Below are 11,190 nucleotides of genomic sequence, written 5' to 3' on the forward strand. Positions count from 1 at the left end.
ACCAGAATGGCATTTTTGGCCCAGAGAAACACCACTCCAGAGTGGTTTGAAGACTGACAGCAGAGACAATTACTTGATATGCAGAAGATGAAAGTTAGATCTTGTCTTTCCAATTTGGGGACACTAATTTCAGTCTTTTACCTCTTAAATAAGTACTTCCTTCTGGCATGGGACTTTTTTGTCCCTCCAGTAGGAGCTTTTCCACTTTAAATGGATAACTAAGGATTTTTGAAGAAATAATATGAACCTTGGTTTCTGTGCACAAAGCATAGGCTTACAGAACTCAGTACCACATCAAGACATGCTAGACAGCCAATGTGTGCACGCTTCTCTCTGCTGATACCAATGAAGCAATCACAAGACTGCATATAAAACCCTAATCTTCTGAGTTAAATGAAGAATAAAAATAAGAATAAAAAACTCCACTCTTGGCCAAGGAATATTTTCATCTGATGATCATTACACCCTGCAGAACCCTCACTGACCAAGTGCTTGAGGCAAGAAAAACCCACCCCAGCTCAGCCCAGCCCAGCCCAGCAATGTGTGAACAAGTGGCACAAGCATGACATTCCTCACTTTCTGTGTGTGCCAGGGCCCCAGGATGTCAAGTTATAAAGTGAACTAGATTAAAATACTTTTGTCATAATTATGGAGACACAGTAGTCCATTCAGAGAGAATGCCATGAGGACCACTGACTGATGGACAAGGTCCTCTACAGATGACTAGGCAGAATAAGAAGGTGTATGGACTACTTTCCAATGGAAATTCAGGTTCAGAGATTTTAGTTTCTTTAAAAACTGTTTGATTTCCTGTCACACTCCATAAAATACCATATTTTAGAGAGAGCTGGTGTTCTGCCCTTTAAGCACTGAATTTTTGGCCATTTTGAGTAAGCTCTTTGGGTATTAAAAAACTGACTGTTCAGGAAGTACACAGAGGAATTTCTCCATGTCTCCCTTAAAAAAGATTCATTCTGAAAGCAATGGAAACATCCAACACCAGCCTGAAACTCTCCAAGAGTTAACACACTTGACGAGTGACTATGAGTAAAGGCTGTGGGGCTTCTTTCACATCAGCAGGACTCAATAAAAATCTAATAACAGACCCCAACATACAGTTGGGGGAAACCAAGGAAATGCAGGCACAGTATCCATAGTAGGAATGGTGTGTCCTCACACCTGGTGTGAATTTGGAGGTTATCCTATGCAGGGATAGGAGTTGGACTCAATAATCCCTATAGATCCCTTCCAATTCAGGACATTATATGACTGTAAAATGAGCTGGGAAGGAGGGAGGTGGGTAACAGGTTTTATGAGCAGTCCCAGTACACTGTGTCTATTGCAAATTAGTACACTGACAGAAAATTACTTCAGAGCTAATTAGAAGCTGTTTAAAGGAGCTCTTCCACATTTGTTGCTTCGTTCTCCTTCTTGTGACAATTGTACCTGTCACTAGAGCTGCGTGGAACTATTAATTTCCCACTGCATGGATCTTAAGAAGGCAGCAGGCTCCATCAGCATCAGCTCCAGGCATCCTGGATGCCCTGGATCCCCTCGCCTACCACATCACACAAACAGAACCCTGAGCCCTCTTGTACTAGGACAGTTTCACTTATATTCACATGGTGATCCCCTCTCCTTGTTACATCGTAAAATGCTAGGTGAGTATTCAGCTTTCCACTGTACCTAGAAAACAACATGGCCCCCTGTTGTAGGATTGCAGCTTCCAAAAGCCCTTTCCAGCCCCCAGTGATCTGGCTCTTCCTCTCTGTGTGAAGTAGATTTAGAAACAATTGCAAAAATGCCACTGCAAATATGTCAACGAAGGAGGAAAAGAACACCAAGGGGAAAGCTTGGTGGGGGGAAATGTCTTATGTTCTTTAAAATTTTGGGCTAGTTAGCTTGGTTGTGCCCAAAGACTATGATAAAGCACCACATAATAGAAATCTCTGGAACTTGCATTTGGTTTGAAAACAAGACATGGCGAGTGATTAACAAAGGGAAATGCTAATGAAAGACCCCAAAAGTGACAGTCATGTTTACATCTATGTAAGATGTACAGCAAAACCCCTTTGAAACCAAATTCTCAGCTATAAATCTCAGAGGCCTCTAATTATTCACCATTCTATGGCCATTACTTCCACATTTTGCTGAATTTCCAATTTTGCTGTTAGTTTCTAAGAGGAGGAGGTTCCCCATCTCAACACACAGAGGCTGAAGAAATTAGGAAACCTACACAGAGATAAATGCCAGGAGTAAAGCATACAGATTCTCCCTCTCTATTCATATTACACTGCTGACCCAGTTTGAAGATTAGCTTGTTAGAGTTTATACTGATGTCACTGTTGTTTCCCCTGTGCCCTTAGTTTTATGTGATCCTTAAACAAAATGAAAATTAAACTCAGGACTGAAGCTTCCTACTAGTGCCAGAGTTACTGTTCTTGTGGGGAGGACAGAGGGGATTAGAAGCACAAAAGCAGGACCTCTGGGCTCTCTGCAGGTGTTGCACAACCTCAGACCAGTAATTTTCTTTTCTTGTGCTCCAGGGCTCAGATAAACAAACAAGTTAGAGATGTCACCTGATCTCCAGTAAATATGTTTACATACTTTTAGCCCATAGCAATGGGAAGATAATTCAGGATCATTTTACCTGCATTAAAAGAGCACTCAGTCCAATTATTTCACATTTTATGAGCATATGCAGAAACCATTACCATGGATCAGCTGACACTAAGTAATATTTTAACCACAGAAACTCATTCCTGTATCTAAACCTGTGTTTTCCCTACCTGTGAAATTTTGAAGTTTTTATTGTGAAGATGCTGTACAGCTATAAAATTGCAAGCCTTCATCCAGAAGCATTACACAGAAAAAAAAAGCTATTTTCAGCTATAGCATTAGATTATATAAGGTTATTCAATTATTGAATGATATAAGGTTAAAAATCTCCCTGGATGAGACAGTCTGGAAATTTTCCTTGTGAACAAAGTGATTAGATGAAGACAGAAGTCCTCTGCCAGGTACTTAGCAACCATCTTATTATTGATTTGTAAATTGAAAGTGGGAAGCCCATACAAGAATTTAACATATTTAAATCAAATTTTCCTGTGTTATTTTCACATTTTCACTGATTCTGTCACCACAAAAACAGAATTCAGCCTGCTCTTACTCATCTGAACTCCCACTGATCATATTTGAAAGTAATATACAGGCTAAAGAAAAATTACCCCAAAGAATACTTAAAGACAGCAAATGTAGAACCAGAATCAATATCACAAGAATAAAGTGACCAGCCACAGCCAACCTTCACATTACCCGTCCAGTGTCTCTACCAGCAAACTGCAAAAACTCATTCAATTTTTGGACGTTAGCATGAAACGCAGTCCAAATAACAAAAAACAGCTTGGAAACCTGTGATTAACCTGAGGATATTTTCCTTCTAATTCTTGAAAAACTGACAGGAGTTTTGCACTCACATTGCACACGTGGTTTCTAATAGGATTGTTTCCACTTTTAAACCACTGAGATTGATAAGAGGACAGCCAGGTTCCATTAAAAATGGAGGGAGGGAGGAAGTCTAATTGGATAAATTATTCATTCCAAAGCCAGCCTGAGTTTTATGGAATGAAATTGAAATATCACAGTGTAAAATACCCAGTTAACAGCCCATGTTTCATTTAGAGAAATTAGTTCCCCTGTCAAAACTGCATGTAGCCAAAAAATGTATATATTTTAATATGTGAATATTGCTTTTTCTATTTCAAAGCCCTTTTCTCTAAAAAACCTTAAATTTTCATCGTCTTTCATTCATGCACAGTGCTTATCATAAGTGTTCACCAAAACAAAATTAATATTTATAAATGTGCAGAAGAGATGATCTTCCATGTGTGAATACCTATGCAGAGGTTTACCCCTCTAAATAACATCATTCCCCCAGAAATAATTTACCCTTCTACAGTAGTGAAGTGGTTAAAATGGAAGTAAAACCACAAGTCATAACACTGAAATTGATTTTCAGATGTTGCTGAGAGTGACCTGCAGGTCCTGCGGCCACTGGATGGGAAGTTCATATCTTCTGGGTCAGAAACAGACCACTGGAACTGCTGGTGTTTCGCTGGTTTAATATGAGGCTGGTACGGAACAGAGAGCCTGGGGCAGAGAGGGGAACAGGCTGAATCAGAGCTTTATTTCTCTGGAGACATCCCTACCCATCCTACCTTTCATTTTGTTGCTGTACAACAGCATAGCCTGGAGAGCATCGACGGGGGGACAAACTACAGCTCATTTTACAGTAGCATGATGACCAAGCATATAGGAGATATAAGACCATAGGGCTGGTGTTTCAGAGGCTACTGCAGATACATGCTATGCTGCGTCAGTATATAGCACAGGATATTTTCTTACATCACTCTGCTTCCTAACTAGTGCTGAGTGTCATTCTCCCATAGGTTCTCCCACTTCTTTGTCTCCTTGTTCCTAAAACCTACACCCTTTAAAAGGACATTATTAGAATTAAATAAAGAGATCTGCTGCAATAACATGTTAACCCAGGCTTGAAAGCACCCCCTGCATTTGCAGCCTAGGCTCAAACAGCATTCGTGTGACATCCACACACTTCTCTTTTGGAATAACAATGGACAACATTTTGGCAAACCAAACTTTGAACTGTTGATCAGCTCAGCCATGAACTGTTTCATAAACCAGGGATGGAAGTGTGTTGGCTCAGTGCTGTGCTTTTTTATTTCATTTAGGAATAAAAATTTTCACTTGTCAAGTAGAATGTATGTTTCTTACAACCTGACACATTATCAAATATTCTGAAATATACTTTGTTGGGCTCTTACTTAAATATAGTTTATGAAAAGCCAATCACATATCAAACACACACATGTACCGCATCCTGAGAAAAATGTATTTAACCACTTGACTGCTGCCAGATATTCCCACTTAGTCCCTACAGACCCCCTTGCTGTGTTGTTCAATGCTTCAGATACAGAAGGTAGATAATACTTGCTCTCCAACCGAATGCTGCAAGTATGTCTAAGTCAGATTTACCTCCAGCGTTACTGATTGCTCCCGGTCCACCGAGAGAGAAGACACCTGCTATGCCAGCGAATCTGCGAGATATGGGCAGGTAAAGTCCCTTACTGGGCTGCCGCATCTTCTGGTTGTTGACAGAGCACACGCAGCGTGGGGCTGACAATCCCACCTCCAGCCAAACAGCCCATAATGCCATTCTCCTGTTGAAGGACAACAGTAGGGATGTACCGAAAGAGCAGGGGAGGAAGATGAAATAGTAGGAAGACAGTTAAATTAACGGCGCTGATGCCTTAATCCTCTTTGTCAGGTCCCAAGGCAGCAGTACAAGGCAAAGGCCCCTTGTTCTGATGCTTGCAGCTCGGTGAACATTTCTGCTGGACAAAATATCCTCCCCATTTCCCACACACAAAACTATATCAAGCTTTTTGATTATTTATAAAAGGAAACTCTTATTTTTCTTACCCTGACAGCCTGGTTCTCCTTTTTTTTTGTCAATTTCAACATCAATTTCATCTGCATAAAGTGTCTATTCTAATATAATAATACATGGCACCCCCATTGCAAAAGTGAGAGCACAGACATAAGTGCAAGACAAGGAAGAATCTATTTTGTTGAATGTTTAAGGAAATTGACTTAATGCAAGCCAGACACAGCAATACACAAAGCTTTCCCTTTAGCAGAACAAATACGTTATATCCGTCTTTTCTGTTTGTCTCATGCTTAGCATCTCTAACACACGATATCCAGTATGCAAAGGTGCCAGAAAAAGACATGGCTCTGAAAGGCTCAGAAACAAAGAAAAAGGAGAGAACTCAACCCAAATGAACAATCTGGCAGGTTAAGAATTTTAAGATGCCAGCAAGCAGAAAAGAACATGGAAAGTTGGGCTGTTATAGGTCATACCACGTCAGGACAGAGAATTAACTCCAAAAACGATTCCCCACTGCAGTTTTTGTAGAAATCTATCTGGGTTTGTAGCCAACCCCCTTCCTCTTGTTTTGACACAGCTTTCAAAAAAGAAGGAATATCAGTTATCTTCCAGTTCATCCCAGAACTGAACTAGACTAACAAGAACACCCATGAAAATAAACCTAACAAACTAAACGGCAAACTCACAGGGTACTGGCTTGCACAGATCACTGGAGACTGATAATGTCATGCTGTTTGCTCATTTTTAGTGCTCTGCAAACTAGCCAGGCTAAGGCAATGCATGAAGGGCATCTTCAAGGGATTTTCAGAGAAACATCTAAGGAAGTCAAAAAGCATTTTAGACCACTAGACCTCTGAACTTGACCTTCACAGTAGCAACAAACGCTGTAACCCCTTATAAGTTTGCAGCACTTTGTGCCATGCAATCAATGTTTCTAGTAACAGCAGGCTACTGACCTTTATTAACTGCATTTGATGATCAATACTGAATGACTGTTTCTATCCACCCACCCCAGCTCATCACAAGCCACCAGTGACGGCTCTCAAAATCTCAGGTAACACGTGTACAAACATTCCTAAGAAAATTCCTCCTTTATCCCTGTGTCACGAGGCAGCAATGACAAAAAAACCCCACGATGGTGTTTGTTGCAGGGGCACCCCAAAACGACTCCAAGCAAATAATAAGCTTAAACCAACTCCAATTCAGAACCAAAACAAAACGACAGAAAACAATATAAGTGGGGGGTTAATCCAAATCAAGCAGCACTCTGAAAACATTTAACAAACTGCAGGTTCACTGTCCTGGTTGGGGATGTTATTCCCATCCAGCCCCAGCAGTGACAGTCCCTCACTCACAACAAGAGGCCTCACTCATCCAGGGCACCCAGAAGAAAAATCGCTTGTCTGGGGGGGAACAAGGGCTCGCTTGAGGATAAATACATAAGGAAATAAAATCAGGAGCAGGTGAGGGCTCTTCATCCCGGGAAGTGTCCTTAGACACATCCGTGATCTACAGGTTCACAGACCTGCTGCTCGGAGCAGATTTCACAGCCCACTCAGATCTGGCTGTGACCATCACAACCGTGGACCAGAAGCTTCTCTGGGTCTGGGCACCTCGTTGACTGAGGACCCTGTCTATTGACCGGGGGTCCCGCTCCTCCTGCTCCCTGCCATGGGGGTGTCTGCAACTGCCACAGTGAAAGAACTCCCGTCCTGTTTCCTCTGGGCCCAGTCAGACCTGGCTTTTCTAAAGCTCAGTTCTTCAAGTCTGGAGGAGCCCCAGTACATACACTGAGATTTGTCTGAGGCTGAATCTGAATAATAGTTTGTGACCTAATAAATTTAGCAGTGCTACAGAGGCCTTGGAAAGCAGGCTGTCATCGCTGAGGGCTGCGTGAGAAACACAGCTGGAACTGGGGATGGCTCGTTATTTACAACCCTGCATCATTTACATCCTCCCCATCCTGAATGATGAACGGTTCTCCTGCAAACAGGAACACAACAACATTTGAAATGCAAGGGAAATTTGCACTGCAGGGAAGGAAATCATCTCAGAGACACAGAAGCTGTAATACTGAGGGACAGCATTTCTCTACATTTTGCTTTGACTGATTGAGAGGAGGCAAGGTTCCTGGAGACTTGGCTCTGGAAGCAATGAAAGAGGATCTCTTAGGATAGGTTCTTTTGACTGCCCTCCACTCCATAGTCCTCAGAAATACGTGCCACCTCTCAGCCTTTTGGTTGTGCAGAAAAGTGACTTCTTGCAAACACTCTGGGAAGGACACAGTTCAAAGGAACTGGACCAGTTTCCCACATCCATGAAGCAGATGGAAACACTACTGGCAGGCTGTATTATGCCCACAGATCCTATCTGCTATTCCAGGCTCTGCATCCTCTCCCCATCATAGGGGCTTTTTTCTTACTCTGATCTCTTCTGTCTCCCTGGAGGGGACCCCTGCAGACCTGCTAAAGAAAATGGCTTGATACAATCTCAGAAAAGCCTTTTTGTCAAAGTGCAAACCCTGTGGAAATCTTCCTGGGCAAAAGCTATTTCTGGAAGCAATAAAGTTACTGAAGCTTGACTTCCTATTGAAAGCAGTTTCACAGTTGACCAGCTGTGTCTGAAAGTACAAGCTCTCCAACTGAAGAAGTTGGGGCATTCTTTTTCACACTTTTCTGGCCCACGGAGCCTCCAGAGTCTACTAGAAAGGCCTTTTCCTCATCAGTGGCACATAGTGGGTGTCTCGTTTGTATCCAGCCACCTATTTTTACTAAAAACCTGCAAACTACATTATGTCTGGGATTTCTACTTCTCTGTTAAACTCATTTGGAAATAGGCCAGTGATTTCATAAGTTTTTAGGGTGGGGGGAACAAACCCAGAAAGGGCACAATTGTATCAACCATATTTCCAAAGGAAACTAAACTAAAGAAGAGGTATTAGAATAATAATAATTCAATGCCACTTTCACATAGTCTCAGAATAAATCAATAATGCTTACTGGGACCTGCCAATGCAGGCATGTTACAGATGTCTCCTGCATAGACCTGTGGTGGTTGCTATGAGCATGACATAATTGCTAACAATCCCCAGACTAGTCCTCTTGTTCAAGCTGTGGCAGCTCATCCTTTTAGCCCTGGATATGCCTGGTACATTCCCTGGTGTGCCTATCAATAGCTCCTGACATGTGCAAAATGCAGTAAATATTAATCCATCAAGTCTCACAACTCCCCCTCCAGGAGTTGGGCAGTCGTTTTTTCCAGCTTATACTTTGCAAAGCCAAGGAGGAGTCTCTCAAGGACAAGCACAGCATCAGTTATGGAGGCAGAGGGATATAACACAGGTCACACTGCCCCCAGTGCCACCGTGGGAAAACTCCAAGTGGTGATAAAGAAAAAAAACCTCATCATCTTTTCAGCTGTTGAATTTTTCTCCTTACAGCCAAAGAGACTGTGTCTGGGTAGCCCTTATTACTGATGCCTGAGCGTTCACCTGACCATCTGCACTCTTTTGTCCTTTGGGTAGCATTTGGCTAGCCTTTGTTTTGTGCCAACAAGCTTGTAAGTGAATCTGCCTTGTTCTGGAGACAGGCACAGTGAAATCATTAGGTTTTTGACTAATTTCTAATGAAAACTTACCTCAGAGTTCAGCTTCAATTAAGAGTGGTCACAGAGGTTTATATCTCCAACTTTCTTACTGCAATGTGGAGCCAAGTGTTGATTATTCCAGGATCCATCCCTGAGGCTCCTGGCATCTGTAAGGACTTGGCCTTCCAAGTAGAAATCAAGACCTTGTAAATGGACAGTCATCCTGGGGAAAGCAGAGAAACAAATACCCAGCCAGGCAGAGCCTTGTGAAATAAACTGCATCTCAACTTCATGATCATAAATGTTTCTTGTTCAGCTCATTACATGAACCCACTTCTCCAACATTTGTCAGAGGAGGGGAGCCCGGTGGCCTGTTATATCCACTTCACCTCCCTCCTCCAACTGAAAACTCTTCAATCACCACTGACACTTTTTCAGGAAAACCTTCATTTCATTGAAATGTAATTATTGGTTTAATTAAAATAGGCAAGTAGCAGTGTGAGATGTGTATGTTTTTTAGCGGCTGAAGGAGATTGTAAAGTCCTCATTCATTTCCCGAAGTGGCTTCTGCAAAAAATTGGGCTGCCTTTTTATAGACAAATTCTCAATACTGCTTTCAAATGGATCCCACAGCCATTCATATAGATTAACTTGGGCAGTGAATCAGATCCTGCTTATTGGCTGCCTTTCAGAACATACTGATGATGCTCGAGGAGCCCCATGGTAGAGCCCTGAGAGCTGGTGGGACTCTCCAAATGATTAATTAATCCTTATCCAGGCTTTTTTTTTTCAGTTCTGTCTTAATTTATTCACATTGCAAACAAACTTGGTCTTGGTGAAACGGGCCAGACTGACAAGCCTGCTGTGACTGACAATTGCTGTGTTACTACCACAGAAAGTATGAACAAGGCAAGGTTCTCCTATACTGGTGAAACCTCTGCTGTGACACAGGAGACAACCTCAGAGCATACACAGACCCTAATTTCTCCACTAAAACTGACAGCTGGAGGGGTGGCTCGGTTTAATGCAACTTTTGGTCCCAACAAGATGTATAGGCAAGACCCTTATTATTTTTTTAAAATATAAAAATACAGTGGTGCTTGTCTCTTCTCTCAGTGGTTTCTCCAGCATCCCTCTCCCCTTATCCAGGAACAAAAGCCTGTACAAAGTGGGAAATGAGCACAAAGCAGACAAAACACAAAAACTTGGCTTGGGCTACCACATGAGGAGGTCTCCAGCTGTTCCATGGGAAAGGTGGGGAAAGGACAGTAACACCTTGCGGTGGGTGGATGTATTTCCAGTGGTAGAGGCAGCACCACCTAAGGTCAAGCATGAGGCATCCTAGTGCAGTCATGGTTTCCCTGAGAACCAACTCCATTAGTTGCTAATGATTTTTTTAGTACTAAAAGTGGATTTGAACTCACGATAGAGATGCCAATCTTTAGACTCTTAAATCCCCAAACCATCTGGTCTTTGGAATTTTTTTTAATCACTCTTCTCTTTATACCGGTGAAATGAGTTTCAAAGAGCTGTGTAGCTCTTCGTAAATGCTGATTACAAAATAATCACAATAAAAAGGGGAATATTGAACCTTTCAAATATTTTCAGCTCATGTTTCTAGGCTATGCTGGGCTGCCTTCCTAGGATTTTGCAATCTTCAGATCTCTTTGGCCATAGTCCAGAAAGAAATGAGAGAAGTAGCCTTTCATTTAGAAGCAACCCTCCAGACACTTTTGCAAGTACCTGCAATGACCTTCATTTACCCAGCACACTCCAGCAACACTAGCTGAGAATGCAAGTAAAGTGCAGGGCTGGGAACAGAGTGTGCTGTTTCAAAAGACTTTTACATCTCTTTTGTACTTGCTGAAAATCTACTCTCATCATTTTTCATTTTAAATATCTTCCTATATATGCCTGGAGGTTGTGGTTTGTGTTTCATAACAAAAAGTATAGATCGATGTGCGGGTAGAGGTCTAATTTTCAACATTACCACTGAGTTCCTGGGGAGTCTGGAAGTGGCTGAGAAAATCAGGTAGCAATGCTGGTAGCCTTGGGTCTTTCTGCTAAAGGTAAGACTATTGTATGATGGTGTACTGGAAGGACTTCTGCCTTTTTTTCTTCTCCTCACGGCTTGA

This window comes from Streptopelia decaocto (genome assembly GCF_964273445.1).
Source record: "Streptopelia decaocto genome assembly, chromosome: 9".
Taxonomy (NCBI): Eukaryota; Metazoa; Chordata; class Aves; order Columbiformes; family Columbidae; genus Streptopelia; species Streptopelia decaocto.